Raw genomic sequence first — 25,193 nt, 5'->3', positions numbered from 1 at the left:
TCATGTAAATGTAATTAACTAGAAAGTAAGGGCACCAGGTAAGAATATTTATAGAGCAGTTATCTTCCGAATAAACTCTTAAAGACCTAATAATATTTTACATCAATAGCAGTCAATATTAATCGTCAGCTTATTTCAGTCTCATCTGAAAGTTAAAACTATGCTCCTTTTTACGTCTTGCGCAACTCTCAATAGTGTTGTTCCAGGATGTGCTTCTTCGTTGCACAAATGAATAACCTCACCCAAATTCCAAAGACTGGTGACATCCAGTGGAAGCGGTAGGAACTGAAAACAGGTTCCTATGAAATATCCCTTGGCAAAGACAACAGGGAACAGTCAGAGGCCAAATAAAAATAATCTGAACAGTTAGTCCTCTGGGTTTTGCTTGCTACATAAGTTCTGTTATACTCACAGACATGATTCAAACAGTTTTAGAAACTTCAGAGTGTTTTCTATCCACATCTACTAATAATATGCATGTCTTATATTCCTGGCATGAGTAGCAGGAAGTTGAAATTGGGCACGCTATTTATCCAAAAGTGAAAATGCTGCCCCCTATACCTTAAGAGGTTAATCGTCACCTTATTTCAGTCTCAACCAAGAATTTACAACTTTCAGATATCTTCACGAACCCTGGCTAACAAGTTGAATCAGCAATACAATATTGGGTGGAATTATTTATTCACTAAATGCCTAACTAATCACACAGAATTACATATACACAGAATGAATCATATCTTGATTACAAATGATGTCATAAAGGAAAACGTCCCTGGTGGATGGAACAGATATGACAGCTGGTTACACAAAGAAAAGGGGGTTGGGTTTGAGTGAAAGAGTGGGAAGACTGAAGAACAAAGGGAGAAGCTATGTTTCTATCGGGCCATAGGCAGCTACTCTATCAAAAATACAGAATCTTATGCATTCTAAGTTACCGCCCATTTGGAAAAGGAAAATGCAATAAATATCTACTCTGAGCTGTGCTTCAATAGGTTGGTGGTAGATGGAAGGCCGTGTTGCCCAACAGAGTCCTTTGTCCTTTAATCACACTCTGCTCTCCCGCACCTGACTTCGCCTTCATACACATCTTGACAATAACCCTCTGACTCTCCAGCTTATTCAGGTGCATCATGATAATGAGTTGTAATTTTGCTAAATTCCAAACACGTTATTTTGAAAAATATAGTTTATTGTCTAAAAGCTTTCGTGAAATCTTTAACTATAAATAGCATTCCCACTATCAGATGTTAAATGTGGCCTTGTTGGTGGTGCTCTCATGTTGAATTGATATAGATTCTTACCAACATATTGTGAAGAACAATATTACATTTTAAGAATATGGCAGAATACAGTATACACATCTCACCACAGAGACACTACTACACTACCCTTCCCAGTCTCCATGCAGGTCCAGATTTGTCTTGTCTGTTCAGTGTGTTTGTGGAGACAGCAGTGTTCCAGTAATAAGAGGAGGACACTACTGTCTTATCTAGAGTGGATGTGGGCACGTCTCTCCAACAACAAACCAACAGCAGAGTAGAGCAGGTGCTGCACTATGATCTGACTGGCTGTGGGAGTAGCATGTTTCCTGAACACAGACCAGACCATCAACCTAGAGGGCAGCAAGGGAGATGAAGAGATAGACATATGGTAACATTGGACATTGCTTGTGGGTTGCAGATTTGTTTACTCTTTTTCCCATTTCAAAATATCCTGTGTCTAAACACTGTTGATTTGGGCGTTTTACCATTACACATGTAGCTTGGATAGTATTAGTCCACCATTAAACTATATAGGCCAGTTTTATAAACACTTTATAAACACACATTTCTCATGTCACTCATATAACCCATTCCTAGAATGTATTATATTGTGGAAAGAAATACAGGACGATCAAACTAGTCTGTCATCCACTGCTATCATCCGTTGTCTTCCCTGAGACCTGCCATCTCTGCTCTCTCCCTATCATAGTTTTATAAAGTAAATGTAATGGATGCCGTAGCCCCTGATGACATCATATCCAATGGCCCTGGCTCACTGCAGGTGGTTCAGTTTGTCCATGGCCAGAGGAAATGGGATCTTTACACCGAATTTGAGGTGAAGTGACTCAGGGTTTACATGTAGGATATCCCGTGACCCTGGCGCAATGATCTCCAGGCTGCAGGTGGTCCGACGTGTGGCAGTGATGGGGCCCATAAACAGATTTAATCACATTCTTCAATGCAGTCTTTCCCCAAACCATTACCCTCCTCTCAGACAGGGACCATCTGCCTACAACATTGACTGACTACACACACACATTATGCAAATGACCTCCGCTCTGACTGACTCTTAATGAAGCACTCCTGTATGTGTGAGTGTCTCTTATTTTACCGGAAAGGATAGGTCTGTGAGGGCCATGTTACGTCACTGTAAAGGTCTGTGAGGGCCATGTTACATCACTGTAAAGGTCTGTGAGGGCCATGGTATGTCACTGCAAATGTCTGTGAGGGCCATTTTGCATCACTGTAAAGGTCTATGAGGGCCATGTTACGTCACTGTAAATGTCTGTGAGGGCCATGTTACATCACTGTAAAGGTATGTGAGGGCCACGGTATGTCACTGCAAATGTCTGTGAGGGCCATGTTACATCACTGTAAAGGTCTGTGAGGGCCATGTTACATCACTGTAAAGGTCTGTGAGGGCCATGTTACATCACTGTAAAGGTCTGTGAGGGCCATGTTACATCACTGTAAATGTCTGTGAGGGCCATGTTACATCACTGTAAAGGTCTGTGAGGGCCATGTTACATCACTGTAAAGGTCTGTGAGGGCCATGTTACATCACTGTAAATGTCTGTGAGGGCCATGTTACATCACTGTAAAGGTCTGAGGGACATGTTATGTCAGTGCAAAGGTCTGTGAGGGCCATTTTACGTCACTGTAAAGGTCTGTGAGGGCCATGTTACGTCATTGTAAATGTGTACTGTAGAATGTGTTTCATTAAGGCACAGCACATGATAAAACAAACATTGTGTTTCCTAGCACTTGGAACCGGCCTCCCCTTGTCCAGAGGCGCTTGACCGTAAAGGGCTACCAGACTTGTATGATTGGGAGCTGCCTCCCTGTCCACAAACACACACATGTACACACAAACACATATACACACACACGTAGACACACACAGACACACACACAGACATATATACACACACACTAATGTGCACGCAATCAGATTGTCATGTGTGTACCATGTGAAGGGAGTTTAGAAGGCTTGCCGGGGGCATGTGGTAACTCTGACCCACGACTACAGAAGGGAAGCATGGCATGCAGTGTAAGCCGTCACTGAAAACAGCTGTTTACGCATCCTTTCTCCTTTTAATGGCACTTCCGCTGCATCCCATAGGCTGTCTGGGCTTGGAATACAACAGCTACTCCTTACCAAGTACAAACGCGGTTTGTGTTTAATTGTTGTCAGATTTTTCCCTTCCCCCTCCCATTGAAAGCTTTCCAAGCCCTAATAACGGAGCGGTTTGGAGAGCAGAGGCAGAACTCCATGAACACGCTTGGATTCCTCAAACCAACGCCGATTCCAATGATCTGCATATTGCCCAAATGTCTAGGCCTAGGGGAAGAAAATGTGAATAAATCATAAGGGAAAGAACTGGTTAATAAACAAGGATATATGGTTGGTTGGAATATCTACTTTTCCTTTACAGATGTGTGCCTTTGGCCTAATTGTTCTAAATCAGGGATGGGCAACTTTGATGGGGGTGGGGGCCTCAAAAACATCTGAACTTGCGGGTCTGCGTACACACATCCATACCTTGACCTTGCAAGCAAAACATTTTAGCGGCCCTCCTCTTGACAGGGGAGAGAAAGGCTTTTAGAGTAAATTTCCTGCAATTCTACACATTTTGCAATTGGGCGTAGAGAAAATGGTGCAATTTTAAAGCAAGAATGCCGCAACTCTATGGTGCGGAGAGTAGATTTAGTAATTTGTCATTAACACAGCTAGCATGCTAGTAGTTACCACGGCTAGCATACTAGCAGTTACCATAGACTTCCAGTCATTGCGCTAACACTAGTCAGCATTGGCTCGCGAAACTACCTCTCGGTTCCTTTATACTGTACAGCAGAGACATAAAAATGGAATCCATGTGTTAATTGGGGAAGTAAAGTATCCCTTTAACAAATACAGTAGCTGAAAGCCTGTGTCCTGATATGTTGGTACAGTAGGTAGATGTAGATGAGGCACTGTGGTTTTATTTTAATTTAATTTAAATTGAACCTTTATTGTTCAGGTCCTCCATTGCATAGCAGTAGGGTGGCTCAGAAGATTAGGCTAGCAGGGGTCACATACACAAACACTATTAAGTCTCATTACCTGTGGGCATAGTTTACCTCTCTGGCTCGCTCTTTCAGGGTGTTGAGAGTGAGCCACTTAAAGCCGCAGTCCGCTCCAGTCTGGACAGCATAGAGTCTTGTCCCTGCAGAGGGACTGGGAGGAGGAAAGCTGAGTAAGTTTGTGTTGTTGTTGATGTAGAGGTAGTTTAGCGCTGTCCAGGCATGCTTGAGACAGATTATCTTTGGGGGGTGGATGGACTGACCGGCAAGCGGTATAAATCCATGACACCTGCCACCCAGGCCTTAATTGGAGGTCATTAATCATGCCAGGCTGTCCTTCACTGAACAGGCATGTGTTTCACCTCTGCATGCCCGCTTGGCTGCTGTGGAGGTGTGTGTGGAGTATGGAGGTGTGTGCATCTGTGTGTGAGTGATGCCTCTTAGGCCTGCTGGGCGTAGCTCGGTGCTGCTCACACATTCACAGTTAGTTTAATGATCAATTAGCTCTAATTATGACTCTTTAATCAAATAAACATGACTTTATCATATTCCTTTTCTTTCTGTATAGAAGTTTGATTACAGTGAGATAAATGTTTCTAGAACGTATACTGTTAAGTGCTGTGTGTTCTTCCTTCCTTCATACTTTGTCCCATTCCCTCATCACTGTAATATCCGTAGTACAGACAGTCTGAGGTTTAACTTGGTAATATGAATTAGAGGCAGGAGTGTATTTGAAAGTCTGAAATCATGACCCTTGTCCAACAGCTATGGATTCCACTAACACAAAATCCATAGTGGTTGATTTGTTGAACCTTTATGATCTGAACCCAAACCTCATAATGTTCATATTCTGTACAACCTTGTGCTGATGAGGGAGAGGATGGGATAAAGAGCATGGCTGTGGGGTCAAAGGTAGAGAGAGAGGAAGAGTGCGAGAACAGGGATGGGTGGGTTGAAAACCATTAGAGTAATCAATCCTACTGTATCTGGAAGGTTGCCCACACATGCAATAAAACCATAAATGGCAATAGGAATTTAGCTTATGTAACTTCAGAACTCCAATCTGCACCATATTTTATTATATTAGAGCTGTCAAACAATATATTTTGTCCATTGAGTTAATCGTATGATTTACTGTGATTAATCTCTATGAATTGCAAATTCAGAATATGCACAAATTGAGCTGTAATTGAATTTATTTTTAAACAAAAAGCATTACAGGAACATTGGTGTCTTGATTTTGTCCAAATGAATGGTTAGAAAAATCAGGTCAATTGATTAAGCACACTTTCTTTAACCTAAATCTAAACTTGTATTGACATCACATTGTTGGTTTTAGCTGTAGATTATATGCATTTGGAAAGTATTCAGACCCCTTGACCTTTTTCACATTTTGTTACGTTACAGCCTTATTCTAAAATTGATTAAACATTTTTTTCCCCTCAATGTACACACAATACCCCATAATGACAAAGTGAAAACAGGTTTTTAGAAATGTTTGCAAATGTATTACAAATAAAAAACAGAAATACCTTATTTACATAAGTATTCAGACCCTTTGCTATGAGACCCGAAATTGAGCTCAGGTGCATCCTGTTTCCATTGATCATCCTTGAAATGTTTCCACCTGTGGTAAATTGAATTGAATGGACATGTTTTGGAAATGCACACACCTGTCTATAGAAGGTCCCACAGTTGACAGTGCATGTCAGAGCAAAAACCAAGCCATGAGGTTGAAGGAATTATCCGTAGGTCTCTGAGACAGGATTGTGTCGAGGCACAGATTTGTCAAAAGGCAGCTAACGGACTCTCAAACCATGAGAAACAAGATTCTCTTGTCTGATGAAACCAAGATTTAACTCTTTGGCCTGAATGCCAAGCATCACGTCTGGATGAAACCTGGCACCATCCCTACGGTGAATCATGGTGGTGGCAGGATCATGCTGTGGGGATGTTTTTCAGGGACCTGGAGACTAGTCAGGATCTAGGTAAAGATGAAAGTACAGAGAGATCCTTGATGAAAACCTGCTCCAGAGCCTCAAGACCTCAGACTGGGGTGAAGGTTCACATTCCAACAGGACAATGACCCTAAGCACACAGCCAAGACAACACAGGAGTGGCTTCGGGACAAGTATCTGAATGTCCTTGAGTGGCCCAGCCAGAGCCCTGATTTGAACCCAATCAAACATCTGTGGAGAGACCTGAAAATAGCTGTGCAGCGACGCTCCCCATCCAACCTGACAGCGCTTGAGAGGATCTGCAGAAAGGAATGGGAGAAACTCCCCAAGTACAGGTATGCCAAGATTGTATAGTCATAGCTAAAAAGACTCCATGCTGTAATCACTGCCAGAGGTGCTTCAACAAAGTACTGAGTAAAGAGTCTGAATACTTATGTAAATGTGATACCTCAGTTTTTATTTATTTAAACAATTTGCCAAAATTTCTAAAAACCTGTTTTTGTTTTGTCATTATGGGGTATTGTGTGTAGATTGATGAAGAACAAAATCAATTTAGTCCATTTTAGAATAAAGCTGTAATGTATCAAAATGTGGAAAAAATCAAGGGGTCTGAATACTTTCCGAATGCACTGTATATATATACACATTATTATCTTTATTATTATTATTATTATTATATTATTATACACATATTACACTATATGTCCTGTCCTTTAATTTTGTATTCTTCCATTATATGATGTACATTCTGTTAGCATTGTTTTCCACCCCTGTATAGCTTGTTATATCCTCTCAGTTTAAACTAATTTCCAAAAAGTCACCCAATTTCCCTCAACGGCTCCATTTTCTTTGGCTTTATTTGGTTTTGATTTGACGTTGCCTCAGTGGAATGTAAAAATATTATGGTTATGAATAAGTGGTCTCTTTGGTTCAGGTGTATAGTGCCCTGGCCCAGGCCACATAACTCCTGCCTTGTTCCTCTCCAGTTGGTCAGCCAAGGGTCACTTCACACAGCAACATAGCAGCAGTACTGATACCTTCCTGCTATTTGCATTCAATTACCATCATGAACCGGCTAAATTAAAAATCTCTTAAGGCGTATAACTACCTTGTTAGTTCTCCCTGCATCCCTGACATTTTTCCGTCTGACCTGCGAGGCAGGCAGTTGCCGTGGTGTGCAGACTAAATATTACTCCAACAAAGAAAAGTTGTCTCACCACAATGGCAGAATTCTTAAATGAAATGAAATGATAATTAGGCGTGTTCTAAAATAGGGAGCCATTACAGCCAGAGGTGTCAGAAAAGTCATGAAGAGGCATTAATCACTGCTAGTCCTGCAACACACACACACACACACACACACACACACACACACACACACGCACATCAGGCACAGAACCATGGCAGACCTCTAGGGAAACTCTAATATGTTTTTCATACACATTTTGATTTCATCCCAGTGCGCAGCCTGAATGAAAACGACATCTGACTCACAGAAAACCATTGAGTTCTGCTGGACGTTGCCCATCTGTCTAGAGTAATTGAGCAGATCTTCAGGAGGGGGGCTGAAAAGTTATCCATGCAACAGTTGAGCCATTGTGGAACCCCATTTACTGCACAGGTACTCCAGGAGAGTCTTCCTGTCATGTGGCTAAGGGCCTATATTGTTAAGATGGAGTGCTCCAATATGCTGCTCCACTTCATGGGCTGTCCATTGTGATTAGATGAGGACATCCTCCCTTATTTTTGATTAATGTAGGCCATTGTTTTGTGTTTGTATAGATTGACTAGGAAGATCTTTTTTTTGAAATGGGATCATAATTCTTCATAATCAGATTTGATGAGTAGGGCCTTGGGCGTTTGGTCTGATAACTGTTATTCTATGCTGAATTAGTTTCTTTGCTCAAACAAAGGCTGTTTTGATTGGAAGGTCAAAACCAGGGTCACTTTTCCCAAAAGATAAAAGAAGGAGGAAATGACACACTAATTGCCGTTGTCATGGTGGTCTGCTGTTCACAAACTTACAGCTGCTGGTCAATGCAGTGTGACAATACAGAGGCGGATGCAAGATGCAAGCAACGATGGTTTAATGAATACAGTTTACAGCAGCAACAGGACAGACTGACTGTACTCAGATGGAATCCGACCCAGGGACTAGGGCGCATCTTCCGATGATAGCGTGCTGAGAAATCCAGGGGAGTGTGTCCGGATGTGTAGGAGGGAGCACAGCAGATAATCCACACAAGGGCGGTGAGAGATGAGTACGGACACACGACACAAACTCAGAGAAGTAACAGCGATCTGACAACAAGAAACACTGGTTACAGAACATATAAAGGGAAGATAAGTGATTCCAGCTGGCACAGACAATCAGGCCGAGATTGGGAACCACGCCCACACAAACACGGGAGAGAGAGAGAGAGAGAGAGAGAGAGAGAGAGAGAAAGAGAGAGGGAGGCAGTGGATTCATGAACCGTGACAATACCCCCCCCCCTAGGAACGCCTCTTGGCGTTCCCAGGCGAATTTACCTGTCGATTGAAATCATCGATAAGGGAGTGATCCAGAATGTCCCTAGCAGGTACCCAACTTCTCTCCTCCGGGCCGTAACCCTCCCAGTCCACCAGGTACTGGAATCCGCGTCCCCTCCTTCTAGAGTCCAAAATACGATTGACAGAAAAGGTGGGTTCCCCATCAACAAGTCGTGGCGGCGGGGGAACCGGGACCGGCGGGTTAATGCGTGCCTGAAACACAGGTTTTATTTTAGACACATGAAAGGTAGGATGAATTCTCCTATACGCCGGAGGAAGCTTGAGCCGGACCGCCACCGGACTAATGATCCTGATGACTTTGAACGGGCCGATAAATTTGGGGGCAAGCTTGTTCGAAACGGATCGGAGTGGAATGTTCTTAGTAGAAAGCCACACTCTTTGGCCAACGACGTATACCGGAGGCTTCGACCGGTGGCGATCGGCCTTAGCCTTGGTGCGCTCCCCCACCCGGAGAAGAGTCTCACGGGCTCTGCTCCATGCGTGACGGCACCTCTGGATGAAAGCGTGAGCGGAGGGAACAGTGACCTCGGACTCCGTACTGGGAAAGATAGGTGGCTGGTAACCTAAACTACACTCAAACGGAGAGAGACCCGTGGCTGCCACTGGCAACGAATTGTGAGCGTACTCAACCATAGAGAGTTGTTGACTCCAGGAAGAGGGATTCTTAGAAACCAAACATCGCAACACTCTCTCCAAATCTTGGTTGGCCCTCTCCGTTTGACCGTTGCTCTGGGGATGAAACCCTGAAGACAGGCTGACACTCGCTCCCAGTAACCTACAAAACTCTTGCCAAAACTTGGACACAAATTGGGGCCCCCTGTCAGAAACTACGTCCATCGGCAGGCCATGTAAGCGAAAGACGTGATCCACGACAGTTACCGCTGTCTCCTTGGCAGATGGTAATTTAGGCAAGGGAATAAAATGAGCCGCCTTCGAGAACCGGTCCACCACGGTCAAAACAACCGTCTTGCCCTGGGAGGGCGGGAGGGCGGTAACAAAATCTAGCGCGATGTGGGACCAGGGTCTCGAAGGGACCGACAGCGGTTGGAGTAACCCATCTGGGGGTCGATTAGAAGTCTTCCCAGTGGCACAAACCGAGCAAGCCAAGACAAAACTGTGAATGTCACGAGCCATCAGTGGCCACCAAAAGCGTTGCTTAACCAAAAAGCTAGTGCGGCTGACTCCTGGATGACACGCTACGTTGGAGCAATGTCCCCACCGAATAACATCGGACCGACACCCCTCCGGCACAAACAACCGATTAGGCGGGCAACCGGGCGGAGGCGTAACCCCTTCTAAGGCCGTTTTGACCCTCGATTCAACCTCCCATGTGAGTGTGGAGACCACTAGGGTCCCGGGTAGGATGCACTCGGGAGTGGATGGGCGTTCGGAATGGTCAAAAATGCGAGAAAGGGAATCGGGTTTGACATTCTTGGAACCCGGGCGATACGAGAGAGAGAAGTCAAAACGTCCGAAAAAGAGTGCCCACCGCGCCTGCCTGGAGTTGAGTCGCTTGGCGGTTCTGATATATTCTAAATTCTTGTGATCGGTCCAAACTATAAAAGGTACCCCCGAACCCTCTAACCAATGGCGCAACTCCGCCAGTGCTAACTTCACTGCCAACAACTCTCTGTTGCCAATGTCGTAGTTGCGTTCCGCAGGTGATAACCGATGGGAAAGGAACGCGCAAGGGTGCATCTTGTCGTCAGAAGAGGAACGTTGGGAAAGTACCGCACCTACCCCCACCTCTGAAGCGTCCACCTCCACCACGAACTGACGCGAGGGATCGGGAGCTATGAGGATGGGAGCCGAAACAAAGCGGCTCTTGAGTTTGGTGAATGCAGCCTCGGCTGTATCGGACCACCTGAACGTCACTCTGGGGGAGGTTAAGGCGGTAAGAGGAGCGACTATCTGGCTAAAGTTGCGAACGAAACGCCGGTAGAAATTGGCGAATCCCAGAAACCTCTGTAGGGCCTTACGGGAATCTGGGCTTGGCCAATCCACCACAGCCTTAACCTTGTCAGGATCCATGCGAATACCTTCAGTCGAGACGATGTAACCTAGGAATGGAACGGATTGTGCATGAAAAATGCATTTCTCCGCCTTGACAAAAAGTCCATTCTCCAACAACCTCTGAAGCACTCGTCTGACGTGCTGAACGTGTTCCTGGAGAGAAGAAGAAAAAATCAGTATGTCATCCAGGTAAACATATATGAACTGATCAATCATATCTCTCAGCACGTCATTGACGAGTGCCTGGAAAACCGCTGGGGAGTTGGATAGCCCAAAAGGCATGACCAAATATTCGAAGTGCCCTCTGGGGGTGTTAAACGCGGTCTTCCATTCGTCCCCCCCCCTTATGCGAACCAAATGATATGCATTCCGTAAATCCAACTTAGTGAACACGGATGCTCCCTGTAACCTTTCAAAGGCTGAGGACATCAACGGTAAGGGATAGGTATTCTTCACTGTGATGTTATTCAACCCACGGTAATCAATGCAAGGACGCAGAGAACCGTCCTTCTTCCCCACAAAGAAGAACCCGGCCCCCGCTGGAGAAGAGGAAGGACGAATGAATCCAGATGCCAGAGAATCAGAGATGTATCTCTCCATAGCCTCCCTCTCAGGAACAGAGAGTGAATATAACTTGCCTTTAGGCGGAGACTCACCTGGCAATAATTCTATTGCACAGTCATAGGGACGATGCGGAGGAAGAGAAGCAGCACGGGACTTACTGAACACCTCCTTCAGGTCGAGGTATTCAACGGGCACGTTAGACAAATCCACTGCCTCCTCTAGAAACACAGAATCAGACACAGACGAACAAGCAGACACCAAACAGGACTCAAGGCACTTGTTACTCCACATGGATATAGAGTTATGACCCCAGTCAACTCTGGGGTTGTGTTGGGTGAGCCAAGGGTGGCCGAGAACTAATGGTGCAAGGGGTGAGTCCATGAGTAGAAATGATAGTGTCTCAGTGTGATTGCCAGAAGTGATGAGTGTGATAGGTTCAGTGGTGTGAGAAATGTTAGGGAGTTCTTGACCATTGAGAGCGTTGATGGATATCTTGTGCGAGAGTGAGGTGATAGGAATCTGGAGTTTGTGAGCGAGCTTGAAGTCCATGAAATTACCCTCTGCTCCTGAATCCAGTAAGGCTTGGGTGTCGTGCGTGTGGGTGGCCCATCTTAGTCTTACCGGGAGGAGAGTAGATGATGAGGTCTTCTCTGTGGCGACACCACCCGATAGTAGCCTCATGCTTACTACCGGGCCTGATCTTTTACCGGGCAGGAGTGGATAAAGTGGCCCGCTCTACCACAGTAGAGACAGAGTCCTTGGGATCTCCGCCTCTCCCTCTCTTCCCGGGAGAGGCGAGCTCTCCCCAGCTGCATGGGTTCGTGAGCGGAGGCTGAACTGGCCGTGTTCCCGCCGCTGGCATGCCAGCCCTCCGTGTCGTTATACGGTCTGTTAGGGCATGCTCGGTGGCCAATACGACTCAGACGAGCGTCGACCCTCAAGGCTAGTTCCACTAGTCCATTTAAATTCCTGGGAAGGTCCAGAACATAAATCTCCTTCTGGATCCGGTCCTCCAGTCCATGCAGGAACATGTCCCACTGCGCCTCCTCGTTCCACTGACACTCTGCGGCCAGAGTGCGGAATTGGATGGAGTATTCCGATACTGAACGGTCTCCTTGGCGAAGGTCAGCGAGTAGTCTGGCCGCCTCCCTACCCGCCACGGCCCGATCGAAGACCCTTCTCATCTCCTCGGAGAGTGTCTGGAAAGAGGTGCAGCATGGGTCCTGGTTCGCCCACACCGCCGTTCCCCAAAGAGCCGCTTTGCCTGATAGCAGTGTGAGTACGAATGCTACCTTAGACTGTTCACGGTTGAAGGTCCGTGGCTGCAACGAGAATTGCATGGAACATCTCGTAAGAAAAGCTCTGCAATAGTCAGGATCACCTGAATAACCCTCTGGTGTCGGTAGCCGTGGCTCTAGCTGGGAATCCGGCTCTGGCGGGGCGGGTTGAACTGCCGGTGTAGGTGGCGCAGCGAGACCCCTCAGATGTTGTAATTGTTGGGTCAGCTGGGATACCTGCGTCACAAGGGCTTGTACTGCCTGACCTGTGCTGGAGATGTTCTCCTCTTGTTGATCCATTCTCGTGATACTGCGGGAAATGAATTCGGTCAGACTCGTTGAACTTGCTGCATCCATGGTCTGGTCAGATCGTTCTGTGACAATACAGAGGCGGATGCAAGATGCAAGCAACGATGGTTTAATGAATACAGTTTACAGCAGCAACAGGACAGACTGACTGTACTCAGATGGAATCCGACCCAGGGACTAGGGCGCATCTTCCGATGATAGCGTGCTGAGAAATCCAGGGGAGTGTGTCCGGATGTGTAGGAGGGAGCACAGCAGATAATCCACACAAGGGCGGTGAGAGATGAGTACGGACACACGACACAAACTCAGAGAAGTAACAGCGATCTGACAACAAGAAACACTGGTTACAGAACATATAAAGGGAAGATAAGTGATTCCAGCTGGCACAGACAATCAGGCCGAGATTGGGAACCACGCCCACACAAACACGGGAGAGAGAGAGAGAGAGAGAGAGAGAGAGAGAAAGAGAGAGGGAGGCAGTGGATTCATGAACCGTGACATGCAGGGGACGAGGGGTCGCTGGGGTGGAACAGACAGAGAAAGATGGGGATGATGGGGAGGAAATACAACTGATAAAGGGGTAACTCAAGACTAGGAGTTGTATGTCATTGAATTTCAGGTGTCAAACGACCTCAGCTCGAATGATCTTGCATCAAGATTAGAGTGTTGGTTAACACAGACACATTTAGGGGTTTATACTGCCCATGCAAAATGGATAAAAGATATTCTGTGCTGTCATGTGATGTAAGATCCCCAATGATATTAACTGTGTAGCCTGCCATTTATCTTTTATGGAGTACTGCTTTTTCACAGAAACAGAAATCCCCTTGGAAACCATGAAGAGCGAGCCTGGCCTGCGGGAAGTATTTTCCCCGGCCTTTTCTGTGATGTGTTGAGTGCTAATCAAAAATCAATGCGCCCCACTTGAGGAGACCCACATGCCCTGTGTAGCAGGTTATGTAATCTGATCATATCAATCATAACTGTGTTAGAGGCAATCCATCTGACTTTCACAGGGCCGGGGTCAGTGTGTGTGGGGGGGCTATGCCTCCCCCGCCATCAATTACCACTTATTATGGGGGGTTACTCTGCCGGAGAGCTGTGTAGCCCTCCACCATAAATAATATTAACAGGGCCAGCCCCATGAATCAATAGCAGTACAGTTCTATTGCCCCAGCCCTAATGGAGGCTTCCATAGCTCTGCAGCCACGATCAATGGCACTGGCTCCTCTAGTGCACAGTGTGGGGAGCATGGGGGGTAAATCTAGCTCTGTTGTTAACGCCCTGGGGTCTCGAGGAGGCCTCTCACAGCCCCTCTGTCTGTCTCTGTGTCACTGTCTCTGTCACTCTCTCTCTCTGTCTGTCTCCTCTCTATCTACCTCTGTCTCTGCAATATCTTCCCAAGTGTAACGCACCCCCCTATGAGGCTTTCACATGCTACCATAGGTCTCCAAGGCCCCAGATCACAGTCTGTCTGTCTGTCTGTCTGTCTGTCTGTCTGTCTGTCTGTCTGTCTGTCCGTCTGTCTGTCCGTCTGTCCGTCCGTCTGTCCGTCTGTCCGTCTGTCTGTCTGTCTGTCTGTCTGTCTGTCTGTCTGTCTGTCTGTCTGTCTGTCTGTCTGTCTGTCTGTCTGTCTGTCTGTCTGTCTGTCTGTCTGTCTGTCTGTCTGTCTGTCTGTTTCTGCAGTCTCATCTCCTATATAACCACTCTGTGTTGGTGTCTCACTCTCTCAGGCTCATAATCTGTCTCTGGGTCTGTCTCTGTCACTGTTCCTCTGTCTGTCTCTTCTCCAGTGTAACACCCCCCCCCCCATTTTAGGCTGTTAAACACTAGCTGTTCCAGTGTGTCTCTCTCTGGCCTCTGCTTGGTAACAGGGTTGAGCTTAGCTCAGAGGAAGTGTCGGAAACATGTGTCAGAAAGAGTGATTATGTGGAATTAATGAGTCACTTAATTATTATTTTTCCCTCCACTTTTCAATGACTTCCTGCTAGCTGGAATGGATGTGGTGTGAGGAGGATGAACAGGTTGTAGAGGAGAGAGGGGGGGGGGGGGGTCAGGCTGGTGTGAAGGGAAGGTGCAGCCGTCTGCTGTCTCCTCTCCATTTCACTGTGTCATAAACAGCTGTCAGAGACAGACAGGATGAGGTGTTTCCAAACAGCTCTTCTCAAATATGAAGTTTATGTGCCCCGCATGGTGGTTTGGGAGTGTTGCGGCAGGGGTAGAGAGGGTGACGGGATGAGAGTGGGATAGGGTGGGTGGTGAGAGGTTGAGAGAGGGTTCGGTGTGGCATAGTTATTAAAGGAGATAATTTACGAGCGTGCAAACCCATATTAATTAGCCTCATCATCTGACTGTGACCTTAGCTCTCTAGAATCATTGCTGCATGACCTATTCTGCCATGAGCCAATCATGCCCGGCAACCGGGGAGAGAGTAAGTTAAGTGGCCAACACAACCAACCAGCCTGCAGGTCCAAGTTAGCCTTGACGGGTGGCCACAGCAGATGTGTCATTGTAAGATATGAAAACATGAGCTACTCTGAGCTTTCGAGACAAAACAAAAGTCTTATCATTTGTAGTTGATCCAAATGCTTATTTTTATGTAATGTGATATTCATACATGTAGTAAACAATTTTACGTGTATCATCTACCAAATATTTCATTTTGACTCATTTTAAAATACGTTCTCAGTTGAAGTTAGGAGGACCTTTTTGAATATCTGAGGAACCTATATAACAAGCTAATCATGGACTATGTGTGTGCCTCATCTTGTTTGGTGTGCCAGCCCTGTGCCTATGCCCAGTCAAACCTCAGTCAGCAGTGACTTCAAATAACTAGCCCTGTGCTGACCTGTAGACTTCAAAGCCTGATCAAGCCTCCCCAGACAAGGAATCTGTAGTAGAGGCAATTTGTTAAACAGGAGAGAGGTTTAGAGTGATTTGGGAGGCAGGGAGAGCATGTCGTTTCTCAGTAGTACTGGGCTGGCTAACCCACAGATCAGACCCTCAGCAGGACACAGGTGATCATTGTGGTAACCACTGTCAGACATCCCCTGTCTTATCCACACCGGGTGGATTTTGAAGTTGCCAATACTAAGCTGCTCAGATCAGAAAATAGCCATTGTTCTTTTCCCTGAGAAGAAGACAAGTTCATTATAGCCATTCATCAAAGCAGATGGGTCCAGTGTGCATTAGCTACATGTCATGTTACCCTAAATAATGATATCGGGTATGGATTTGTAAAAAGATGCAGAGAAAGGACCGTTCTCTCTTCTTGTCCTGTCTTCTTTGAGTAAACGACGGTTGAACAAGGAGGAAAATGCATCTATAATTAATGTAAAGTCCCATAAGTGGTGTGTTTGGCAGACAGACTCATAAGCAAAAGAACAAAGAAGCCCTTTGAGAGGATGAGAGAGGTTTGCTGTGGCAGCCTTTGTAGAAATCTATGGTAGGAGGTACGACAAGAAGATACACTCCTCGTTCACAGTATAGAATGTAGTCTCATCTTAATGCCTCCTCTGTGGAATACAAGCTTCAATCAACTCTCATTGACTCTCATGTCACAGGCTAGCTAGACGTGTCTGAAAATGATCAGACAGAGAGGCAGACTACAGTTTCCAAATGTCTGCCTTTGTTCTTAGAAAATAAAAAGTGTTTAAAAACCAGGTAATTTGAGTTTGTTTTATTTTTTAGAAATGCTGTTACCGCAAAGTTACAATTTCTCATGAACGCTTGTATTTCAATCATAATCAAAATCAAGAGACATTCCCATGTAATGTTTCGTTTTCAGGCTAAATGCCATTTTCCCCATTTCAAATCAAACTTCAATCTAAAATGAAAATGTTTTCTGGAGTTTATGTATGTAGTAATGCTTAGTAATTAAAAGTGCATACTTTTTTGTTTTCGAGATGTGCCATTTTAATCAATGTCCTATAAGGCAATCCAAACCACTCCCTTGATGAGTACGTACAGTTAGGATAAGTACAGTATTTACGTCCGCAATCGTCACAGCTGGCTGAAACCTGTCAAGTTAAGATGTATGAGTGGATATTTAAAACTGACATAATTTCATGGTAAAGATGGAAACTGTTATTGTTGTTTGATTATTGAACCTTTTGAGGCGACTACATAATGCTTTACTCTGGATTAGGGTTCAATTTAAGCCTACTTATTTATGTAAGCAGGAAAAGGATGTTTTGAAAACTGTCTCTCTTTTAAAACACTGTAAACAAAGGCTATCAATCATAAACCTTGACAGCTATAATGGATACCAGAGATTGTTAGCACTAGGCGGCTAGCTAACACAGGCCTATGCTATGCCTCCGTCAAACAACAAAATAATGGGGAAGGGTTAAGGGGAGGTCATTTTCAATTGTATAAACTCTAAGCTTTTTTAAAAATTCTTAAAACAACTTTTTTCCCAATTATCATACAAAGAGCTCTGGAAATATTTATTTTTTAGGTTTTGAGGTTTGAAGTGAGGACTGGGATAAACAACAATCTATTGTGTGTGTCTGTAGAATGCTAGTAAGGGTTTTGAACAGTAGTTTGTATACAGTTCATGTACCAGGATATATTTTTCTTAGGTCCAACGTGTCATAGTCTACTATGCTTTCCAAGACCCCTGGTGGAATCAGCGGTTGTGTTAATATGCCTGTGTGGTCTGAGTGCCTCTTCCCTAGTCCACGTATAGAGTATTAGTGAACGCCCCTCAGCCCTGTAGCATGGTCCCGGTAACAGTGGAGAAAGTGCTTCAAGGTGTGTGTGAAGAGACTATACCAACCCTCCCTCTGTGTCCTAAGGCCTTAATCATTCATTCAAATTCAGAATAACAGAGTTCATTTGTTCTTCCTATTATATAACTGTGTTCTCTCTCTCTCTCTCTCTCTCTCTCTCTCTCTCTCTCTCTCTCTCTCTCTCTCGCTCTCTCTCTCTCTCGCTCTCTCTCTCTCTCACACACATATCCCACCAGGGATAGTCCCCACCAGGGATAGTCCCCACCAGGGATAGTCCCCACCAGGGATAGTGCCTTAAACATTTTGATTTACTGTTGTTTCATGGTGGTGGTGGTTCAAACAGAAACACACTGAATATCTCATAGAGTACAGCAGTCAATCACAATATGCATCCTCTCTGATCTCTCTACAGTTCACTGTTTTTAGAAATTGTATTTATTTTATTTATTTAACTTCTATTTAACCAGGAAGGGCTCATTGAGATTAAAATCTATTTTTCAAGAGCGCCCTGGTTTTGATCATTGTCTCTGACAAAGATGATGTTTTTCCCATAATAGAGATTTGGTATACAGACAGGTGGTGAGAAACAATATAGTCAGGCAAGGGAGGCTGTGATCTGTCTATGGGAGCCTGTCTGACCTGTAAACCGGCCTGAATCTGTCCGTCTGTCAGTGTTTGAGGGCTAATTTCCCTGATGTCATGAGTCTGGCTAACCCTGAGAGGCAGATCACAGCTTTTTATGGGAAACCATATCAATACTGCCCACGCTCCAGACACAAGGTTATGACTGATCTGCTGGGGAAATGTATTAAAGCTGCCACCCTAACAAATACCCTGGAGGATGAGTGGAGGGTATGTGCTTCTCTCCCTCCTTCCACATTATCGAATGGAGCAGCATAGATTTTATGGAGCCAGGAGGCCTGCTGTTATTGACCTGTGGCTGACATCTACTTTTTAGTTTCATAACATAATCAGCACTTGACACATGATTATAATAACTCAATTCAATTTAATGCATTCTTCTGCAAACACATTGATTTTTTTTACAGCTCCCAGAACCAATTACATTAATATCGGTGCATAATTAGTTTACACATTACTAAATTACTGACAGATTAAAAGTGAAATAGTTAAGTTCATACCCAGCTGCATAACTGCCAGAGAGGAAATTAATATGGATTCAAATGCTCCTTAGAGACTCAAGCAGTAAAAGGAAAAAATAAATAAAAGCAACAATCTATAAAGCAAGCTTGCAGAAGGAAATCCTCTCTGCAGGCCTGGTGTTAGTTTCCAGTTGGGATATTGAGGGCCAGGTAATTAATATGGTCCCTAATTAGATCTGCATATGAAAATCGATGGCTCCTGGTAACAGCCGGGGACTCGGGGCCTTTATGGACACGTACTGTAGGCATGCAGAGACCAGAGCAGCTTCATCTCAAAGCCTTCCATTCATCCTGCCTTCAGAGCCTTCAGCCCTGGACATGGCACGCAGCAGAGGTTTGTTTTAATGCTGCATACCTCTGATATTATATGTGTCTGTTTACAGTACAGTGTGGGTGGTAGTGGCCATGGTAGTGCCAGTATTTTCACTGCCCTACACCTTCACCTCACCCATAGTGTGCATGGATTTGTGACCCTATGTGCAGATATGGAGACATGGCAGAGAGCAGGTACGCATCATGTACCCAAGGAAACATCCCTCGTCGGTTCTGTGAGGCAGATCCCTGCACGCGTCTCTGCTTCTCCTCTACTGAAGAGTTGTGAACAGATCAAACAGATTCCTTTCAGTGCAGAGCTGCTTGATGACATTTTATCGCTAACTCTTCAGCAGAAGAACTGCTTGATGGCACGCTATCGCTAACTTTTCAGCAGGGAAGCTGCTTGATGGCACGCTATCGCTAACTTTTCAGCAGGGAAGCTGCTTGATGGCATGATAACATTTCAGCAGAGAAACTGCTTGATGGTACGCTATTAGCTATTGCTAACTTTTCAGCAGAAATGTATTGCTCTGACCTTTGATGTCCCCCAATTGATCCAATGTCCTGAGTGGCCATTTCCCCAGAAACAAACATGTATAATTGGTATTGGGTTCCAATGGTTCTCTCTCAATGTCTTGGGATGCTTTGCAGCAATATAAATCAATTCACACTTATAGAAACAATATGGGCGCATTAGTGCTGACTGCTGGTCATTTTAAAAGCGTCTGGGAGGGAAACTTCAATAGACTGTGATTAGGCACAACCAATCTATCTTGATCTATCTATCCTGAGTCTTCTAATAGCAAGCAGAAGCTAAGGAAGATGAGGAAATGTCAATCATACTCGATTTTTACTTCCAAGGTGTTTGAACTCCTGAGTCTTCAATTTGAGGGACGGGTGTTTTTCTTTTTCACTAAACAAAAGAACAATGACATCAATATAATCAGGGGAAAGAAAGATGCATTTAAATAGGTGCTGTAGTACATGAGGAAAACAAATACTTGACTACTGAGGTATTTACCACCTTGACATTCTACTGTATGCAATCTGCCCTCAGAAGTCTCTCACACCTTATTAATGGGCATAAATGCTTTAAGTATATTTAGCAAAGGTGAGACTACGAACATATGGCTGAGAAAATTTTGTGCTTTCTCATTACACATACACAGGAGATTTCTGAGGCATGCATTCATGTGTTTTGACACTGAACACGTTTTAGGTGCCAGTGCTTCAGGCTCTTTAGTATGGTGTCATTTGTTTTACAATTTTTGTCTGTTTCAGTTAGCTATGATAGCTAGCTACCTTTTCACAGTCGTCATGTTTGTGAGAGTAAAAGTCGTACATCAGCAGCAGTAGTCTGACTTAACGCATTTCAATATCTCTTACATGTTTTCCCAATTACAACGTCATAAAAAGCCCCATTTGTATTGAGTTGGTAATCCTTGTATCGTTTGATCTGTGCTTAAAAAAAATTTAATCTCAAAGGTGATCTAATCTTGCTCCTTTTTGGGTATTACTCAGAGAAAATGAAAGCAGACTACTTAGACAACTCCCTCATGATAAATATAGATATTTACATAATTCCCCCAGTTCCTCTCAACATTGATTTGTTTAATTTTCCCAACATTTCTCTCCAGCCCGCTGGTCTAGTTAGTGGTCTTCATACCCGCCTTTGATGTTGTCTGTTCGGAGCCACAGTAAAGCATGGAGAACTATCCTTTAGCTAATTATCCTCAAGGTCTAATAACTGTGGGTTGAGGGTCTACAGAGGAGAGCTGCCTACAGAGGAATCTCCTAATCATTCTCTCTAAATGTCTGTAGTACACTGAGAGACTCTGGTTGCCTACTGGAGTTTTAACCAACCTATAACTATGGGTAGCATGAGGCAGTGGTGTGGCTTTACAGTTGTGGATTCAGTAGTAAATCAGTGTATACTATATATTGGATGCTGCTGCTTTAAAGCCTAGTGGGTCAATCTCAGGAGTTACAGGCACAGCTGGAACCCAGTCTGATTATGCCTCCTCACAGAGCACCCAGGTTTATGTGCCATATTTTTTCCATAACTAATTAGCTCGAAAATCAACACGTGTAGGCTGCTAGCACTTTCAGTGAACTCCTCACACATTAGAGCTGTGATGCTACTGAAACTATAGTATGAATGACCAGGAGAGAAGCCATTTGAGTAATTTACCTTGTTCACAATTTATGTTCACCTGTCTCGGAAATTACAACAATGGACATATTAACAGCATATTTAATGCAGTTATGCGTACGACACGGCACTTAATCTTAATTGCCTCTTCTGCTAATTGATGTAGAACAGTAAAAGGGGAACAGCTGAATTACACACATTAATTTGTCATCCTCCACTCTGACCCTCTCGCAAGGTAACACACCTAATGGTTTTTGGGCTGAGGAGCCTGGGGGAGGTTTGGAGGAGGCTAGGGGGAGGCTCGGAGGAGGCTGAGAGCTGGGGGGGGGGGCTAGGGAGGAGGCTTGGGTACCTGTCCACTCAACCACGGGCCGGCCCTGCTGCTGTTTACTCAGCTGTAGGCTTTCTCTCTCTCTCTCTGTCCAGTCTAAGGGCACAGGAACAGGTCGCTAAATATTTCATTTCCCAAGTAAAACACGCTTCCCCTCTTCAGTTGTAAAAAGAAACAGATCACAGTGATGAATGTGCAATCAGCCTGATTAACTCATTATTAGACGTCCAACTGGATCCTCCGAAGGGAAATGAGGGCAAGACAGAAAAGATTGTTTATGTCCCAGGCATACTTGTTGCCAGCTGGGTGTGTGGAGCTGTGGAACTCTATGGAACTCTGTGGAGCTGTGCTGTGAAGGCTTGAAATGTGAAAATGTGTCGTATAAGGTCAGGTTTTTTTTCCAGAAGCACCTGGGAAGAGGGATGTTTAGCATTTGTGATGGGATGCTATACGTGTTTGGGACTGTGGTATAGTAACTGATTCATTCTCTCCAACCCTTTGTTTACCTCTCGCTGCTCTCTCTTTTCCTCTTTCTCTGTTTGACTCTCTCTCTCTCTTCCTTCCCCTCTTTGCTGACCCTTGGATTGCCAGCAGATGGAGCTGCAGTCTCTTACCAATCCCCCTACAAGAGGATGAACAAGACAACACATGCTGCATCCACTCACTTATACACCACACGCTTTATTTAAAAAACGGAGTCCGGTTTAGTTCCTGAGTTGAAGCAAATGTTTGTTGAAATAAGTGGAGATTTCCTGGTTTTCTTTAGCAGTAAAAAAGGAGAAAACAGTATTTTTATTGGTTGAGCTCGTGGTGTTCTGTGATTACCTTACTTTCCCTCTGCTGTGATCTTTCTTTTTTTGCTGCTTTGCTTTCAGATAATGTTTTCCGTTCCAGTTACTTGTTCCAGTTACAGAGAGGGTGCCTGCCGGTGGGCTGTGTGTGGCTCTGTGTAGGGGCTTACTCTGATGGAACGTAACGTAGCTGGTAGGATGTTCTGCATGGGCTAAAGATCAGAGCTCTGTAGCGAGGCTGCGCTGAGTGGCATTATGGATGTAAGTAAGAGCAGCACTGACTGACTAACTTACACTTTTATAAGCACACAGAGGAGAGGTGTCTGGGCTGAGGAGAGAGGAGAGCATGCTGGTTGTTCATATTAAGTGCTAATGATTAAGCTGAACATCAGGCCATCAGCCACTGGGCCTTGTTGTCAGATGGAATATAGATGCTATTTAGCTAGGATTTGTCATGTGAAATATTTAATATAGTATTATAATAATAATATTATAAATTATATTTTATGTTCATTTATGTTCATTGATAATATCATTGGCTTTTTCATAAAAATCTGTCAGTTAAAATGTTTGATATCCTTACTTGTATGACTTTTATGTCTGTTTTAAATTGTTGTGACACAGTTTCAATTTTCATGTCGAGTAATTTGTCTGTACCCTGTAAGGGTGAGGTAGGTCTGTTCAGAGCAGAGAGGGCATAGCGTGTAAGCCATTGAGAACAGGAATGTGAGAGAGCATTATTGCTCACACTTGATGTGAATGGAAAGGGGTTGAAGAAATGACAGCGTTACAGTGGGTGGTAGGGCCTCAGTACAGCCTGGGAGGAAATGGAATGAGAAAGTGCAGTCAGGCAGACCACTCATTCAGCATGACAAATGGGAAAGGCCAAGGGGATACCTGATACCACACTGTGGGCTAGCAGCATGCACCTGCCTGGCCAGGCTCCATGTGCATGCCACTGGAAGTCATGTTAACGCTAATTATAGTAATAGCAAAAATGCTGCTAGAATTGGTGATAATAGGAAATAGTTGTAATAATAATATCAATAATATCAATAATAACAAATATACTTTTAAAGTTATAAATTATTCAATTCAAAAGTATTTTAAAATGTACTTACATTGAAATTGATAGATTCATATTCATTGTGTACTTTCCATTGAAAGGGTGTTCTGCAAAGACAGTTGAATGTAACAGTTACATTCAACTTATGTATCATCATCAGTTAACCTTCATTAAGTACCTTTATTTATATATTCTTTATATTTTCAGCTAAATATAAGTGTAAAATATGTATATTTTATTGTAAATGTAAATGTTATTGTAAATGTATAAGTATGAAATTGCTAATCATCCATCAGTAATATTGTTAGTTTACCACTCAAGACATGTTAAGTTCAGGAAATACAGGCCATTTTAGTATCATTCCTGTGTTAAAAAAAATACGTAAATAGCAAAGTCACAATAACACAGCACAAATTGTTTTCTATTTGTTTTACCAAGAAAACTCTAATAAACACATTCTCTAAGTCATGGAAAGGCAGACTTTCCGCTCTCCAGCAGAATTACAGTATCCATGTCAGAGTGCTGCTGATGAGTGTGATTACATGTTAGACTGTGGAAACAAAACATCCCAGTATTTGTATGAACAGTACACCTCCCGTGACATTCTTTGATTGGCTTGGCTTTCCTCAGTAGCTACTTCAGATCTAGGTTCCATCTGAAGAGTACTCTGATCTACTTTCCTGTCTGTCTGTGCAGAACAAGATTGTTGTCACCAAGTTTCCGCTGTGGATTTGACAGTACTTGATTTATCAGTTAATAGAATATAAACATAGGATTATGAAGATTAAAATGAAGCAGATTTGGATTGATTAAGCTGTAAAGTAAATCCTCAGAATTTATGCTAATGGCATTTCGTGTTCAGATTCCGCCATTGCAGGGTGGGGCTCTGAAGAGCAGTCATGTGCCTCAGTATGTCTCTACTGTACTGATACACCTACTATCATATGAAAAATTAAAAGCAATAATACCTGCTTTGTCTTTTATTTTCGTCCAGCTCAGCTTTCCTCAGCTCTGCTTAAACAGAAAGGCATTAATGAGCACACACAGAGTTAATGACTCTGTTTCTACAGACAGACAGGATGTCACAAGCCACATGTCATGAGGTTTACATCTAAATTAACTCATATACCAAATTCCACTGGCATATTAAATCTATGAGAGCTGTCTAGAATTGGAAGGGACAGGGAGTGCAATAATCCAATTGTAGGACAGGACACAGCGAGAGACATAGTGGAGAGGACGAGAGGTGGTCTGTATGTCTCTCTGTCTACACAGCTTGTTCAGATTGGCTGGGCAGAATGTGTTTCACCCACCCTGATATGGTCACTCTGGCTGGTGCAGTCAGTGAGGAGGACTCCCCTCCTCCGCTCTCACAGCCAGGCAGATAAACTGTGGTCACTCACACTGGTCAGTCAGTCAGGGGCGTCAGGGTGCATGCAGCGTGTCGTAAAAAAACTCAATCTGGTCTCCCATTTCTGTGTTTATATTGGGCAGGGGAATGACCACAGACTGACAGTAGAAGGCCCTGCTCTCTCTGTCCAAAGGACAAAAATAATGGTCTGTTTTCACTAGACAAATACATGACCTCATTCTCCCAATTTCATGTCAATATGTTTTTTTGGGGGGTGCACATTCCGTAGAATAGA

At 44.2% G+C, this 25,193-nt stretch overlaps 1 long non-coding RNA gene across 1 annotated transcript; it reads right to left on the bottom strand.

Moving 5' to 3' along the window:
• Positions 1–4,195: 4,195 nt before the first annotated feature.
• Positions 4,196–24,825, bottom strand: LOC109879121 (uncharacterized). The gene is made up of 3 exons (XR_004210908.1): positions 24,516–24,825; positions 23,603–23,654; positions 4,196–4,479 (listed from the first exon to the last, which is right to left on the bottom strand). It is a non-coding gene; the product is annotated as an uncharacterized LOC109879121 (long non-coding RNA).
• Positions 24,826–25,193: the final 368 nt, after the last annotated feature.

Source organism: Oncorhynchus kisutch, linkage group LG8 (assembly GCF_002021735.2).
Source record: "Oncorhynchus kisutch isolate 150728-3 linkage group LG8, Okis_V2, whole genome shotgun sequence".
NCBI lineage: Eukaryota > Metazoa > Chordata > Actinopteri > Salmoniformes > Salmonidae > Oncorhynchus > Oncorhynchus kisutch.
Note: the sequence above shows the minus strand (reverse complement) of the source record. Positions and strands in the feature narration are given on the sequence as shown.